The sequence below is a fragment of the Anolis sagrei genome, chromosome 2 (genome assembly GCF_037176765.1).
Source record: "Anolis sagrei isolate rAnoSag1 chromosome 2, rAnoSag1.mat, whole genome shotgun sequence".
NCBI classification, from domain to species: Eukaryota; Metazoa; Chordata; class Lepidosauria; order Squamata; family Dactyloidae; genus Anolis; species Anolis sagrei.
This window is the reverse complement of record NC_090022.1, coordinates 158784271-158802153: the sequence shown is the minus strand read 5'-3', so window position 1 is coordinate 158802153 and position 17883 is coordinate 158784271. Positions and strand designations below refer to the sequence as shown.

General features: G+C 41.7%; 1 protein-coding gene across 1 annotated transcript in view; it reads left to right on the top strand.

Moving 5' to 3' along the window:
• The first annotated feature begins 340 nt into the window (after nucleotides 1-340).
• The window catches only part of ABCA1 (ATP binding cassette subfamily A member 1), a 162848-nt gene continuing 145305 nt past the window's right edge, over nucleotides 341-17883 (top strand). Inside the window, exon 1 of the mRNA XM_060763658.2 lies at nucleotides 341-588. The gene's annotated coding sequence lies outside the window, so the exon portion shown is untranslated. The remainder of the gene's footprint in view (nucleotides 589-17883) is intronic.

Genomic DNA, 17883 nt, shown 5'->3' with positions numbered 1-17883 from the left:
AAAAAAAATCAAATTTTGTTACATAGTGCTATAGATTGAGGTCTGGGAAGTGGAGCTGCAATCCCCACTCAGCCTTGGGAACCTACTGGGTGATCTTGGGCGAGTCACACTCTCTCAGCCTCAGAGGAAAGCAGTGGCCATACCCCATCTTAAGAAATCCTGGGGTAGGTTCGTTTGGGGGTTCCCCATGGGTGAGAAAGGGCTTGGAGTTCCCCAATGACAACAAGAACAGCAGCAGAGATTGGTGGGGGCTCTCTACTCCCCCCCCCCAAATGTACGCGTCCCCTTTAAGAGGCGGTCCCAGCCCTCCACGTGCCGCGGCTGAGTGACGGCCACACATAAACAGAGCGGCAGAAAGGAAGCCGCGCTTGACCGATAATAACCTCCTCGGCGCAGCGCCGGCGGGATCTATATAAGGCGCTCCGGGTCCGGGACTGGCCCTGGTTTGGCCCCAGCCGCGTCGGTGGGAGCCACAAAGGAAGCCGGAGGAGCCCCCGATCGAGTGGCTCCCCGATCTACTCCGGGAGGTCTTTCCAATTCCTGGCCGGAGGGAGAGAAAAATCGCCTCCCCATCAAACTGGCGAGGAGGTAATCATAACAACAACAACAACAACAGGGTGGAGGGGGGCAAACTTGGGGAGGAGAGTCAGAAGGGGGTTATTTCTTCTCACCCTCTTTGTCCCACGGGTGGATCTTTGTGTACTGAGAACAAAAAGAGACCAGAGGATGTCTGAGCGTGTGCAGAGTGCTTTCTCCTGCCTGCCCCGTCAATTGTTTGTCTTCTTAGCTCCAGGCAAGGAAATGTGGGGGAATTGAGTCGTTGGCAAGGTGTCCCAAGGCTTTTCTGACCCAATTTGGGGTCATCGGGATTCGAACCCGGGGTCAAGAGTGGCTTGAGACCCAAAGTTGGGGGGTTTGTTTGGATGGGAGTTACTGGAAAGGCGGAGGAGGGGAAAACACACTCCTTTGTCCTTTCTGGCTTGGAAAGGACAAAGAAGAAGAAGGCGGTGATGGGTTAGGAAAGGGAACGTTTGGGGAGCTGTCCCAGCCCCACAGCTCAATCCTATGGGAATCCTATAGTTCTGCATCACCTTTAGCCTTCTCTGCCCAACTCCCAGGGACAATTCCTAGGCTACAACTCCCAGGAACCCAATAGCATTGAGTCTTGGCAATGAAAAAGTGGGGTCAAACTGCCCTGGTTTTCTAGTGGAGATGGAGCAATCGCTCACCAAAGGAAAAGCACACATCCCTCAGGACTCTCGTTGTCCAGCTTCCCCCAAATGTCTCTATGGTGTTGGTGTACCCACAAGCTTCATTGACATTGAACTTTGAAGATTGGGCATGTAAAAGAAAGGGAAGAAAGACATACAGGAAGTATTGAGACACAAAGCAGAGGAAAGCTGCTTTTGTTCTTTTTCTCTCTCACACACTTTTCTTTCTCTCTCTCATACACACACATTTTCCTTCCTTCCTCTCTCTACTCCTTCCTTCCTTCCTTCCTTCCTTCCTTCCTTCCTTCCTTCCTTCCTTCCTTCCTCTGTACACAGTTTTCTTCCTTTCCTTCCTTCCTTCCTTCCTTTCTTCCTTCCTTCCTTCCTCTCTCTCTCTGTCTCTCAAAAACACTTTCCTTCCTTCCTTCCTTCCTTCCTTCCTTCCTTCCTCTCTCACACATTGTTCCCTTTCTTCCTTTCTCTCACACCTTTTCTCTCTCTCTCTCTCTCTCTCACACACACACACACAACCTTTTATTCTTTTCTTCCTTCCTTCCTTCCTTCCTTCCTTCCTTCCTTCCTTCCTTCCTCTCTCACACACTTCTCTCTCTCTCACACACATAGTTTCCTTCCTTCCTTCCTCTTTACACACTTTTCTTGCTTTTCTTCCTACCTTCTTTTCTCTCACACACTTTCTCTCTCTCTCACACACACACACACATCCCTTCCTTCCTTCCTCTCACACACTTTTCTTCCTTCCTACCTTTCTCTCACACACTTTTCTTCCTTTCTCTCTCTCTCACACACTCACTTTTCTCTCTCTCTCTCTCACACACACTTTCCTTCTTTCCTTCCTTTCTTCTTCTCTCACACATTGTTCTCTTCCTTTCCTTCCTTTCTCTCACACACTTTTCTTCCTTTCTCTCACACACTTCTCTCCCTCTCTCGCACACTCACTCACTTTTCTTCCTTCCTTCCTTCCTCTCTCACACATTCATCCTTCCTTCCTTCCGTCCGTCCTCTCTCACACACACTTTTCTTTCCTTCCTTCCTTCCTTCCTTCCTTCCTTCCTTCCTTCCTTCCTTCCTTCCTTCTGTCCTCTCTCACACACACTTTTTTCCCTTCCTTCCTTCTTTCTGTCTTTCACACACTTTTCTTTCTTTTCTTCCTTCCATCCTTTCTCTCACACACACTTTTCTTTTCTTCCCTCCTCCCTCTTTCCTTCCTTCCTCACACACTTTTTCGTCCTTCCTTCCTTCTTTCCTTCCTTCTTTCTTCCTCTCTCTCTCACACACATACACACACACACTTTTCTAATAATCACCACCACCATCATCATCACTATCATCTTTATTTGTTTCCTGCCCCATCTCCCCAAGGGGACTCAGAGTAGCTCAAAACAACCCAAACAATAAACAGTAATAAGATTAACAATCTCTTTAAAATTAGATCGGCAAAATAACAATACAAAATCAATATGGAAGTAAAAGAAGACATATTAAATATGGTATTATTATGTTATCAGTATATAAAGCATCACCCTTCCTTTCTCTCACACACTTGTCTTCCTTTCTCTCTGTCACACACTTTTCTTTCTTTCTTTCTTTCTTTCTCTTTCTCTCACAAATACTTTTTTCCTCTGCTGCTGCTGCTTTCTCGGAAAGTGCCTCCAGTTGGGGCTGCTGAGACGAGGCGCAAGATGTACTGACAGAGAAAAAGGCACAAGACAAAAAACAAACCCACACAGCTCCAAGTTGCACGAAATGACCGAGAGTAACCCCGGCTTGGAAGGAGAGCTTAATGAAAGCCAGCAGCCGGGCAAATGCCTGTATGCCTGTCTGTGGAGGTCTTTGCCAGGCTAGGGCTTTACTTTAAGCTGCATGTATGCAAGCAAAGCCACCTCTGGCTAGTCCTTGCCTAAGAAAACCCTCGGAAATCCACAGGGTCACCGTAAGGTGATTTGAAGGTGTACAAACACACATGTATGTGCAGTCAGGCTTCCATATGTGTAATGTTATACAGTGGGGTGTCCTGGAACCAAATTCCAGCAGACACCAAAGATACATTGGGTTGCTGTGAGTTTTCTGGGCTGTATGGCCATGTTCCAGAAGCATTCCCTCCTGACATTTTGCCCACATCTATGGCAGGCATTCTCAGAGGTTGTGAGGTCTGTTAGAGACTAGGTAAGTGGGGTTTATATATCTGTGGAATGTCCAGGGTGAGAGAATGAACTCTTGTCTGCTTGAGGCAAGTGTGAATGTTGCAATTGGCTGACTTGATTAGCATTGAATGGCCTTGCAGCTTCAAAGCCTGGCTGCTTCCTGTCCAGGGGAATCCTTTGTTGGGTGGTGTTAGTTGGTTTTGATTGTTTCCTGTCTGGAATTCCACTGTTTTCTGAGTGTTGTTCTTTATTTACTGTTTTGATTTTAGAGTTTTTGAATATGGCCATACAGCCTGGAAAATGTATTGTCGAAGGCTTTCATGGCCAGAATCACTGGGTTGTTGTAGGTTTTTTCGGGCTATATGGCCATGTTCTAGAGGCATTTTCTCCTGTCGTTTTGCGTGCTTCTATGGCAAGCATCCTCAGAGGTAGTGAGATCTGTTGAAACTACGAAAATGGGTTTATATATGACCAGGGTGGGACAAGCAGACAAGAGTCCTTTGTCCCACCCTGGTCATTCCACAGATATATAAATCCATTTTCCTAAATCCAACACACCTCACTACCTCTGAGGATGCTTGCCATAGATGCAGGCGAAACATCAGGAGAAAATGCCTCTAGAACATGGCCACATAGCCCGAAAAGACCTACAACAACCCAGTCTGGATAACTCACAGTAACCCAATGATTCCGGCCATGAAAGCCTTTGACAACACAAGGACAACATTGTATTCAGTGACTAAAATATCCTAAAGGCACCCAATCCTGGAACCAAATTTCAGGAAAAAACCAAGGGCCCATTGTATGTTTGTTAGGGAGAAAATAATAACATTATGTAACGAAATTTGAATTTTTTTCTGTTCCTGGTTTGAAAGTGTTATTTCCTGTTTAATTGTGTGGCACTTACTTTAAAAGTAGTTGTTATCCCCCCAAAACTTCATTTTTGTGGCTGCCACAGAATCGGTTGAATTGGTTGAGACTCAATTATGAGATATTAATTGAAAAACTACCAAAATGTGCTGCAGGATGTCCCACAAAAACAGAGTGTTTGCAGTTTAATAAACATTGTCCATGTTTTGATGATAGAACCAATTTAGGAAATGGCATTTGTAACACAGGAACAGAATTGTGTTACATATGTAAACAGTTCAATAGTGTACTTAACACATATGCATTTCAGTTACACAGTGTAATAATTACTACAACAACAGTTATTTCTATCCCACCTTTCTCCCCATAGGGAGTCAAGGCATCTAACCATCATATAACACAACCTAATAAACACTTTAAATAAGACAAACATTTAAAAATACTGTTATTTCTTCAATTGTAAGACACAGTTTTTCAATGGTGAGATGCACCCTATTTTCGTGCCACCAATCACTGACAAAAATACCTCTGCAATTCCTCAGTTTTGGAGATGTTTATATAGGATATTTATATAGGAAAATGGAAGAAATATAGTAAAAAAAACCCAATTAAATATTTGTGAGTGGATATACAGTTAAAATACAATAAATACTATTTTAAAAAATATTTAAAGCTCACTATCCTCCATGTAGGCCAGGCATGGGCAAACTTCGGCCCTCCAGGTGGTTTGGACTACAACTGCAGATATATAGATGTGGATACATATTTTCATCCTGACATGTCAAGAAGTAGATATATCTTCATCTAGACGCAGAGGCGGCCCTGGGTAATTTTCAACGGTAAGCAAACAGTATCCCCCACCCCCACCCCAAACAATCACCGATATATATTTTCTGTTCATTGTGGGAATTCTGTGTGCCGTATTTGGTTCAGTTCCATCATTGGTGGAGTTCAGAATGCTCTTTGATTGTAGGTGAACTATACATTCCAGTAACTACAACTCACATATGTCAAGGTCTATTTTTCCCCAAGAGCACCCCTGGGCAAAATCATCTATACTGCAAATGCTTACTTTGCGTAATGGGTTGAGCCGCCCCTGTCAGTAGCAGAGTAGCAAAGCGCAAGGGCCGATGTCTTCACTGTATCAGGTTGTGATCCCCAAGTTGTGCCAGTTAGGGTATAGATAATAAATGACTAATAAATGAGTGTTGTTGAACAAGTCACACACTCTCAGCCAGAAAGGAAAGCAAAGGCAAGTCTCCTCTCCTGAACAAATCTTGCTAAGAGAACCCTCTGATGGGTTTACCTTAAGGCCTCCATGAATTAGAAACCGATTGAAAGCACACTGTTTTGAACTAGCAATCATATTATTCCAGTTTTAGGGAGCATCTTGTTACAGGAAGCCAGGCACTCTTGTGCTACAATTCTGTTTCTAAAATGGAAATTCTTTTATGTCGTCTTGCCAAGGTAAGAAATGATCTGCCAGTAACTACAATCAAACTTCAATGCAACTGTTCCATATTCTCCGATGTTCTAGATTAGTGGTTAGATCTACACTGTCCTATATCCCAGAATCTTATTCCAGATTATCTGCTTATCCCAGATTTTCTGGCAGTGTGGACTCATATAATCCAGTTCCAATCAGATAATCTGGGATCAGATCCTGGGATATGGAGGAGTGTAGATCCAGCCAGTTTTTCCCAAATAGTGGTCTTCCAGCTATTGGACTTCAACTCCCAGAGGCCCCAGCCAGCTTTGGCAACAGTCAGGAGTTCTGGGAGCTGACATCCAAAAACTCTGGAAGTTTGGGAAACATGGCTCATCTAGACAGGGGCGGCTCAACCATTTACGCAAAGTAAGCATTTGCAGTATAGTTGATTTTGCCCAGGGGCTCTCTTGAGGCGCTCTTGGGGGAAAATAGACCTTGACATATGCGAGTTGTAGTTACTGTGATGTATAGTTCACCTACAATCAAAGAGCATTCTGAACTCCACCAATGATGGATTTGAACCAAATATGGCACACAGAACTCCCACAATGAACAGAAAATATATATCAGTGATTGGTTGGGGGGGGGGTGCCAAAATACTGTTTGCTTACCGTTGAAAATTACCCAGGACCGCCTCTGCGTCTAGATGAAGATATATCTATTTCTTGACATGTCAGGATGAAAATATATATGCACATCTATATATCTATATATCTTCTGCATATTCTCATGTCTTCCTAGATCAGGGGTCCTCAAACTAAGGCCCGAGGGCCGGATGCGGCCCTCCAAGGTCATTTACCCGGCCCTCGCTCAGGGTCAACCTAAGTCTGAAACGACTTGAAAGCACGCAACAACAACACCTATCTTATCTCATCAACCAAAAGCAGGGCCACACTTCCCACTGAAATACTAATAAGTTTATATTTGTTAAAATTATTCTTCATTTTAATTATTGTATTGTTTTTAAGTGTTTTTGCACTACAAATAATATGTGCAGTGTGCATATGAATTCATTCGTCTTTTTTTTAAATTATAATCCGGCCCTCCAAGAGTTTGAGGGACTGTGGCCTGGCCCTCTGTTTAAAAAGTTTGAGGACCCCTGTCCTAGATTATCTGCTTTGAATTGGATTATATGAGGCCCTTTCCATACAGCTGTATAAAATCCTCATTGAACTGGATTATATGGCAGTGTGGACTCTAATAACCCAGTTCAAATCAGATATTGTGGATTACTCTCCCTTGATTTCCCTTGAACTATATGGCTGTGTGGAAGGCCCCTGAGTCTACACTACCATATAATCCAGTTCAAAGCTGATAATCTGAAATCAGATTATATGACAGTGTAGACGAGGCCTTTGTAGTTTAGGAGCCTAAACTATATTCCTCATAAGCAAACAATTGTGGTCATTATTGTTTTTAGCATTAAGTAAGTGAGTGAGTTTGCAATAATTTTTTTGTAGAATTTAAGAGAGTTTCTCTTGAATATTTTTGGTTCCTTTTTTCAAATGTATGAGTCGCACGGGGAAAAGTCTTCTCCTTTTGCACTTATACAGGACTAGTTCTGCAATGAAAACATGTGATCTTGTGTCAAGGCCTGTAAAAGAAAAACGAGACACAAAGAGGATGAGTGAAAAATAGTAGACGCCAGTCCTGTTGAAGGGGGTTAATGCATTACGTGAGAAAGACAGCCTGTCTGTAGATCTGGGTTAGAGCTGCTTTAGGGGCACATTTTTCTGGAAAAACAAACTGAAGTCAATCACAGTCCCAATGCCAGGGTCCAGAGTGCATTTCCTGATAAAGTCTGGTTTTCATTTTTAACAAGCTGTTGAGAGGTGCTGTCGAAAGGAGAAAATGGGAATCATGTGCTGCAACTTCTTTTGGAAACATGCATACAATCCAAGATGTTTGCACACTTCTAAAATGTTTAATGCGCAAATCATTAACAAAATCAATTAAACAAAGCTTCAGCCAAAGAGCCCCCGGTGGCGCAGTGAGTTAAAGCACTGAGCTGCTGAGCTTGTTGATCAAAAGGTCGCAGGTTCAATTCCGGGGAGCGGCATGAGCTTCCGCTGTCAGCCCTAGCTTCTGCCAACCTAGCAGTTCGAAAACATGCAAAATGTGAGTAGATCAATAGGTACCGCTCCGGCGGGAAGGTAATGGCGCTCCATACAGTCATGCCGGCCACATGACCTTGGAGGTGTCTATGGACAACGCTGGCTCTTTGGCTTAGAAATGGAGTTGAGCACCACACCCCAGAATCAGACATGACTGGACTTAATGTCAGGGGACTACCTACCTTCGCCAATTAACTGTAGGCAGTACTCAGAATTGGAAGCCAATGTGGTGTAATGTTCTGAGCATTACGACACTGGAAATCATACGTGAAATCTTCACTTAGCTATGGAAAACCTTGGGGGACCCTGGGAAAGTTATGCTTTCTCCATCTTTGAGGCTCCTTCTACACTGCCATATAACCCAGATTATCAACATCATCTGTTTTAAACTGGATTATATGTATACTGTCATATAATTCAGTTCAAAGCAGATAATCTGGATTTTATCTGTCAATGTAGAAGGGGCCTGAGAAAAGTGATGGCCAACCCTCTCTGAACAAATCTTACCAAGAAAGCCCTGCAAAAAGGTTTCCCTAGGGTTGGCATTACTCGCTAACAATTTCAGCACCCCCAACAACGGCAACAAATGATAATTTGGGAGTGAATAGTAATTTTTTCTAGGAATCTCTAATAACTCCAAAAGTCACTACACTGAGGATTTAGCAATAAGCCAGTGTATTTACACTGAAAATATTCATTTGGTCTGCAGTGTTTATAATGATTAACTAAACATTCTGGACACCTCTCTTTTAATGCATGGCACAAAAAGCATAATTAATCCTGTCTTAACCTATTTGGGGGTACATCTGAGTGCCAGTGTGGTACTCAGTAGAGAAGGGAATCCAGAGGTTGATAGTGTTGCTTTGCATGGGATTTTGGGGAATCTGCACAAAGCTTTTGTTGTGTGTACAGTGTGGTGGGCAAAAAAAAATGTGTTGCTTCTGGTTCTTGCTTTTTCTTTTCAAGCAGCCCTTTAAGGTTTTTTGTGTATCTTTAACTGCCTTCATGTTGCCTGTCCATTTGTGGCGACCCTATCAATTTGGTGCTTTTAGGGTATTTTTACTATGAAATTGGTTCATGCAAGAATTATTTATTTATTTATTTATTTATTTGCTGTATTTGTATACCGCCTTTCTCAGCCAATCGGTGACTCAAGGCAGTTTCCAACAAATCAGTACATATAAAAACATAATACAGATTAAAACATTAAACAATATAAAACACCACAAAAGCAATAAAAACAACATCATTAGCATCTCATTATTATCTAGCATTGTCCAGTTCCATTGTAAAATTGTTCGATTTCCTGTATTAGCTACTCTGCATTTGTAAACAGTGTTCACTAAACACTTGCTCGAACAGTCATGTTTTAACTTGCCTCCGAAACGTTAAGAGAGAGGGAGCAGATCTAATCTCCCTAGGGAGGGAGCCACCTCCATAGCCAAGGGGCCACCGCTGAGAAGGCCTTGTCTCTCGTCCCCGCCAAACATACTTGAGACAAAGGTGGGACCGAGAGCTGGGCCTCCCCAGACGATCTTAGAGTCCTCTATGGTTTGTAAGGGGAGACAAGAATGATACTGTGTGGTTGTTCACATATACATCTCCCAAAATATTAGGTTTGTGCATGTATTTGTAGTGGCTGGTTCTCTTCAGCCAAGCTGACTTGTTTGGTTTGGTTGGATGGCTGTAACGCGAAGGGCCCAACATTCAGGCATTTTCGGCCATTATGGGACCATGTGGCAGCCGATCACAGTTCCTCCTCTCCTACTCTTACGTGGTACAGAGAGGCTGCCTGTAAATCTCCCTGTGAGCCCGGCCTGTTGGGCCAGTCGGAATACAAGAATGCTGTGACGTGTCTTACACAAGCTGTGTCTAAGGAAATGGTCCTAGGAAGGAAGCTTCCTTAACAAAGTTCTTCAAACCCAGACTCCCTTGAAAGGAAGATAGGAAAGGTTCACAGGAAGGGAGCAAAGGGAAGAGTCCCAGGAGGGATGCTTCTTTTATCTCGTTGCTCAAACCCAGGCTCGCTTACAAGCAAGCATGTGTTGCTTCTGGTTCTTGCTTTTTCTTTTTAACCAGACTTTTAAGAAAGCAAAGGATCCCAGGAATGGAAAGGGGATCCTCGTAAGTTCCCCATTCCTGCCAATGGGGCGGATCTTCCCAGATCTTTCAGTTGAGGACTGGAAATGGCTATTCAGCAACCTGTCCATTTTCGAGAGGTGCACGAAAACAGATCCATGGGTCTCTCGGAATTTAGCCAGCAGAAATAGATCAAGGTTCAGCCAAAATGAACAAACCTTTTAGATATTCCATATCATGGAAGTATTGTTTTGTCAGAATGCATGCTGCTCCACATTCCCTCCTCCTGATGTAGGAATACACTATGCATGCCAATCCGATTGGTTTCTAACATCAAGGGACCCCTGATATATATAATCTATTTTTTCACTGAAACAGTAGTGTAGAAAGTATAAATGCATGCTTTGTTGTTGTTCATTCGTTCAGTCATTTCCGACTCTTCGTAACCTCATGGACCATCCCATTCCAGAGCTCCCTGTCGGCCATCACGTCCCAGCTCCTTCAGAGTCAAGCCAGTCACTTCAAAGATACCATCCATCCATCTTGCCCTTGGTCGGCCCCTCTTCCTTTTTCTTTCTATTTTCCCCAGCATCATTGTCTTCTCTAAGCTTTCCTTTCTTCTCATGATGTGGCCAAAGTACTTCATCTTGGCCTTTAATATCCTTCCCTCCAATGAGCAGTTTAAATTAGAAATCACATCCATTGATGTGCTATTCAATCTGAGTCCTTCTTTATCCAGCCTATAAGATGCACTTAAATGCTGAGCACATGTGCTCTTGTGTCTTGTACACTGAATATTAGATTTATATCTTATCTTTAGCCTCTGTTTTCAAACAATGCAAAAACTTTTGGTTTCTGGTGGATGTCTCTTCTTTTGGAACAACCCTTTCAAGTTTCTTTATCTTGTTCTTGTGTGTTAGCAAATGTCTTGCTGAAGAATTTGAAGAATCCCTATATGTCTTTCTCCTCCAATTTCTTTTGATGCTCAGCTTTTGTTGAGTTAGGAAACAGGGATATTTTTCCACCCTGCCATTAGTCAATCAGTCTATATTTGTTGAAATTTCCCAAGCTTTTGAATACACAAATAATGGCATTGCCCTAATAGGCAGGCAAATATCAATATTCCCCTTCAGTAATTTTAAGTATTGGAATTTCAGAATATTTGATATGGTAGAAAAAATACCCTTGTATCTTCTGGACTATTTATTAATACAACACTATGTAAACAATTTTGGAAATTATTAGTTCCTGGTTTGAAAGTGGGTTTTCCTGTTTAACTGTATGATATTTACTTTGAAAGTAGTTGTTATACTCCAGAAGCTTCAGGGGTTTCTTGGGATGGAGTTGGTCACCACCTCCCTCTGAGGCTGAGAAAGTGTAACTTGCCTAATGTCACCCAATGGGTTTCCTTCCAGGGATTGCAAACCCGGTTTCCAAAGTTGAAGTCCAATGCTCAGTCTATATAGCATTATGTAACAAGATTTGAAAAAGAAATCTGTTCCTGGTTTGAAAGTGTTATTTCTTGTTTAATTGTGCAGCACCTACTTTGGAAGTAGTTGTTATCCTCCAGAAACTCAGTTTTGTGGCTTCCACAAAGTATGTTGAATTGGTTGTGAGACTATATGAGATATTCATTGAAAAACGATAGCAAAACGTGCTGCTGGATGTCTTGCAAAAAGAAGGTTTTGCAGTTTAATACGCTTTCCCATTTTTTCATGATAGAACCAATGATAGACCTTGATAGACGTTGACATTTGGGAGTTGTAGTTGACCATGATAGACCTTGACATTTGGGAGTTGTAGTTGCTGGGATTTATAGTTCCCCTACAATCACAGAGCATTCTGAACCCCACCAATGATAGAATTGGGCCAAACCTCCCATACAGAACCCTCATGTGGGCCACAGCAATGAGTGGCAGGGGACAGCTAGTAATAGATATATATATATAAGGAGGGAAGGCTTGCCATCAAAGTAAAATAGAATTGGATCTCTCAACCATGAAACGTCAGAGGGGTTTGTGGTTCAGATCAGTGGGATAGGCTGGATCTACACTGCCCTGTATCCCAGGATCGGATCCCAGATTATATCATTTGAACTGGATTATGTGAGTCTGCACTGCCAGATAATCTGTGATAAGATGATGATAATCTAGGATCAGATCCGCGGAACAATGGCTTCAAACTACAAGAGAGGAGATTCCATCTGAACATGAGGAAGAACTTCCTGACTGTGAGAGCCGTTCAGCAGTGGAACTCTCTGCCCCGGAGTATGGTGGAGGCTCCTTCTTTAGAAGCTTTTAAACAGGGGCTGGATGGCCATCTGTCAGGGGTGATTTGAATGCAATATTCCTGCTACTTGGCAGGGGGTTGGACTGGATGGCCCATGAGGTCTCTTCCAACTCTTTGATTCTATGATTCTATGATATAGGGCAGTGTGGATCCAGCCATAGTGGATCCAGCCTGAGTTTTAGTCTGAGCTATAAGGAGCTCTTCAAAGTGCTCAATCTGTCCTCAAACTTAGTCCAACACTCTGGGTGGCTCCATTAAAATGCATATTAAAATCCAGAGTAGATTCATTGACCCAGACCCCATCTATACTGTCATATAACACAGTTTAACTGCACCGAACTGCATTATTTTGCAGTGCAGGCTCATAAAATGAAGTTCATTGTTGACCCCTCCCAAACAGCTGAATAAAATCCCACTTTATCTGCTTTGAACTGGAATATATGGCAATCTGGACTCAGATAACCCAGCCACAGAAACTCACTGGGGGTCCTTCCACACAGCCATATAACCCAAGTCCCTTCCACACAGCCCTATATCACAGAATATCAAGGCAGAAAATCCCACAATATCTGCTTTGAACTGGTTATCTAAGTCCATTCTCAGATAATGTGGGATTTTCTGCCTTGATATTCTGGGATATAGGGCTGTATGGATGGGCCCCCTATTCAAAGCTGATATTGTGAGATTTTCTGCCTTGGTATTCTGTTTTATATGGCTGTGTGAAAGCACCAGTAGTTAAACTACACTGTGGTACTACATTATATAGTCAATGTAGATGGGAACCTCAGTGATAATTGGAGCAACCAGCATGTTGCCTCTGATTTTGGAGTCAGAATGCAGGCATCATATCTAGTAGCTATTCAGCTTGATGGATCTCTGGCCAGTTCTGCTGGGCCTCCCTGTTCCCTGTAAGAAGTATGAAAGCTCCCTGGAATTCACCAGATGTGTTCCTGTTTCTGTGCTGAATTGCAGCGAAAGAACAATAATGTTAGGCAACTTGTTTTTAAAGAACGCTTTGGTCGGCTTCCAAGGAATTAAAGGGTTTTGTAGATTATTTTACATTGCCACAGAGAAACAGTTGCACTTATTTCTACAATTGTACAGTCTAAAAATGAAAAACATTACTATGGTCTTGTCATCTGGAGGACTGATGTTGACATTCAGTTTAAGTTTCTTGGAGTTTAATTTTGCTGATCTTAATAAATAGCAAAACCAAACAAAAAAGGTTGGACATTATTAATTAAATATGGTATTTGTGTTTCTTTGATCAGACCTGATTTTTTTTCATCCACAATAGATGGCAGCATTTGAGTGTTGGGAAAGTGTGCGGTTTGGAATATTGGAGATCTCATTACACACAAAAAGCAAATTACATCTTGGATGAGTTAGAGCGTCTCAGTCAATGATGTCTTTAATAGTGGCTTTCTGGCTACATCATCATAATTTACGGTATTATATTCGTCATTGATTGGTGAAGCATACGGTCAGTTCTTCTCTCCATGTTGTATTACCAGCAATCTTATGTACCACCTTTAGAGATGATCTTTTCTAAATATCTTTTCATCAGAATGTTTGCTATTTCTGACATCGAAACGCAGCCCTTCTTCCTGGAACATAAAATAATCTTTCAGATTGATGCTCATCACCAGTCTTCCCTGATGACACTTGAGAGTTCAGCTTTTATGGAGGGGCACCATAAAATTGCCTCTGGATGCTTCACAGTTTTATGAGGATAAAATGTAATGTCAGTTAAAAAATATGGCTTGACTTGTAGGAGGCTCTTCAATTTATGGTGAGCTCATGAGCCAATTAAAGGAACACTCTATCTGATGCTTTATTAGCTCAGAATCCTGAAGAGGCTTAAGTAATGGGGTTGCTAGATCCCCAAACATTAAATTACATCACTCTGTATTTCTTTATTTCATGCTTTCAGAGAAGGTTAATAATTCTTCAGGGACAGAGCTCTCAAAGATACCTAAATTTTTAGTTTGGCATTCTCTTGACGGCTTCAAAACTCTATGGATACAATGGTCCTGTGAGAATATAGAAAAATGTAGCATGTGATTTGGAAGTACAATGTGACTTCCATATTCATTGTGGATATGTTCTTGAATTCACTGTGAAAATAGAAAATGTGGATAATAGTGAATACTATTGAAATGAATGAGTGCCTTGGACTGCAAGAAGATCCAACCAGTCCATACTTCAGGAAATAAAGCCCAACTGCTCATTGGAGGGAAGGATATTAGAGGTAAAGATGAAGTACTTTGGCCACATCATGAGAAGACAGGAAATCCTGGAGAAGACAATGATGCTGGGGAAAATGGAAGGAAAGAGGAAGAGGGGCCGACTAAGAGCAAGATGGATGGATGGTATCCTTGAAGTGACTGGCTTGACTCTGAAGGAGCTGGTGGTGGTGATGGCCGACAAGGGGCTCTGGAGTGGGAGTCAGAGCGACTGAACGAATCAACAACACAAATTGAAATGAGTAACTTTCATTAGATGTTGCCATGGAGTTGCCCTGAAGGCCCTAGCAAATTATTAAAGTATCTTCTTGAGAAACTGTATAGGGCCTCATCAACACTGGCATGTAAAAATCCAGATTATCTGCTTTGAACGGGATTATATGAGTCTACAGTGCCATATAATCCAGTTCAAAGAAGATAATCTGGATTTTATATCGCAGTGTAGATGGAGCCTAAGTCCTTCATTCCATAGAAGGACCTTTAAGATCTAGACATTTTTAGAGTGGATATGGATAAACAAACCCATGGATAATGGTCATATGGGTATAGAAGTTGTGTAATTCAGAATTTTACATTCTGCTCTGGCTAAATTTTGAGATGGTGCAGTGGAGGGACTTGGGATATTTAGGCTCCAGTATCTTCAGCAAAAAAATTAACTGGATGCCCTGTGGCTCATTTCTCTTCAGCCTGACTTACTTCATCAGACTGCTAAGAAGTTATAGTGGTGGTGATGGGGAGGTTTGTTGCCTTGAGCCTTTTAGAGGAAACGTGCAACAACAAAAAAAAGTTGTCATGTCCATGATTTTCTATTTCTAAAGAAGATAGAGAGTTGAGTGCAAGTGAATATGGCACAATCAGGTTTGGCCTTATTGGTCAGGGGAGAGCATGCGGTTCCTCTGATAGGCTTTATGCCCAAAGAAAATGCCTATACAGGCTTCTAGTGCTGATATTAGACTTTCTGGTTTGTTTTTGTGTGGGACATAGCAAGGGAGCTGTATTCTTGCCACAACCGGGAAAGATAGATTGTTGTTCTAGACCACGGGTCCTCAAACTTTTTAAACAGATGGCCATGTCACAGTCCCTCAAACTGTTGGAGGGCTGGATTATAATTTGAAAAAAACACCCCATGAATGAATTCCTATGCACACTACACATATCTTATTTGTAGTGCAAAAACACTTTAAAACAATACACTAATTAATATGAAGAACAATTTTAACAAATAGAAACTTATTAGTATTTCAATGGGAAGTGTGGGCCTGCTTTTGGCTGATGAGATAGGATTGTTGTTGTTGTTGTGTGCTTTCAAGTTGTTTCAGACTTAGTTGACCCTGAGCAGGGGACAGATAAATGACCTTGGAGGGATGTATCCGGCCCCCGGGTCTTAGTTTGAGGACCCCTGGTCTAGACAGAATTCCCCTGCCACAGAGGTTGTGCTGGGAGATTTTAAAAGTTGTATCCCAAATAAGTACCCTTTCCAAGCTTAATTGTAATTAGATGGCAGACTTATTTATTGATTGATTTACCCTATTTATACCCTTACTTTCTCTACCCCGAAGGGGACTCAAGGCAGCTTACATATAGACAATTATTTAATGCCTTAAAACACATACAATTCTGTAAAATTAAAATTAATACACAATAAGCATTTAAAATATTTAAAAACATTTGAAGACTTCTCCACAATGCTTGACAAGCAAAAAAGAGACACATTATCTTTCTTCCACTTATTACGTTTCTTGTTTTGGAGCGATCAACACCCCTGTTTAAGGAGCTCTACTGGCTGCCATTCATTTTCCGGTCCCAATTCAAGGTGCAGGTTATCACCTACCAAGCTCTGAATGGTTTGGGACCTACCTACCTTCGTGATCGCATTTCCTCCTATGAACCTGTGCGATCTCTTCAATCTTCGGTGGAGGCTCTCGCTCCTCCCTCCATTAAAGGTGCAGCTTGTGGAGACGAGGGAGAGGGCCTTCTCCGTGGTGCCCCCCCCCCCTCTGTCCCCGGCTTTGGAACACACTTCACGGAGAGATTAGACAGGCACCTACACTGACAGCCTTTAGAAAAAGTTTCAAAACCTGGCTTTTCCAGTGTGCCTTTGGGAACTGAACTACCAATTTCCATGCCATGCCCCATCTCAAGTCCAACTTATCTTTCTGATGTTCTTCACCTTATCTCTCAGTTGAAATTTTATTCCACTGTTACCCCATCTGAGCCCCACCTTATATCATAGCACTTCTACCTATCTCACCTATGTGTTTTATCAATTTCTATTCAATTTTAGTCATGGGCTTCACTCTCTTTGTCTAACTCTATTACCATTTTATCATGTGTTTCTATTATGATTTTGTTATTTTTTTATTTTACTATAAATAATTTTATGTGATGTTATTGTTTTGTTTATATGTTTTTGCTTCATTGTAATTTTATTTGGGCTTGGCCTCATGTTAGCCTCCCCGAGTCCCTTCGGGAGAGGGTGGTGGGGTATAAATAAAGTTATATTGTTGTTGTTATATTGACACAAAAGCACAGTATGTCACAGCAAACGAGATCTATATGCTGGATTTCGTATCACAAAATCACAAGTCGAACACTTCCCAAGCGTCTAGGACTGTGTGATGTATTTTTGAATGATGCATGCAGATCCAAGTAAGGTGGCTCTTTGCAGTTGACAGATCATGATGATGATGATGATGATTATTATTATTACTTTTTGAAGTTTAAATTAATATGGCCTCTGTCAGTCTGCTTGCCTTTAAGATCTTGAGGGAAGGACTTTCTTTCCATCCTATTATCACAAGTGGTGAGATGGCAGAACAGATACTTCTTGGTGGTTGGTCCCAAGTTGTGAAGCTTCCTACAATGGAAGGCATGGTTGGCTTGTCATCTACTTTTTTTCCACTAGTAGAAAGAGGCTGCATGTACAGTACTATATAATATGGTTTTGACCCATATAATTACCGGAAACTAATTGGCAGCCAGTGGAGTTACTTTAATATGGGTTTAATATGCTCATTCCTAGAACTTGGTACAGAGGTAGCCCAATGCATATGCATTGCAGCCAGATGTCCAATCTTGAGGTTACCAGTGCACGCACTACCATCTTTTGGTTTTCGAATTCTAGGAATGGGCACAGATGGTCTACCCACTAAAACTAGAAACAAGCTTTAATGGGGTGTGCTATACCTTTACCCTAAAAAAGATAATAAAAACCACAGATGTGTCATAAAACATATGTTTTAATGTATTTATAACATATTTTAATGTATTTATAACATGTTTAAATGTATATATAAAATATTTTAATTTAGTATTTTTAATATAATTGTATATTTAACCATTTTAACTTTTGTATCAAACATGGTGAATGCAGTGAAACCGTGTTTGCTGCATTGAATCCAGTACTGGGAGAAAAGGTGAATT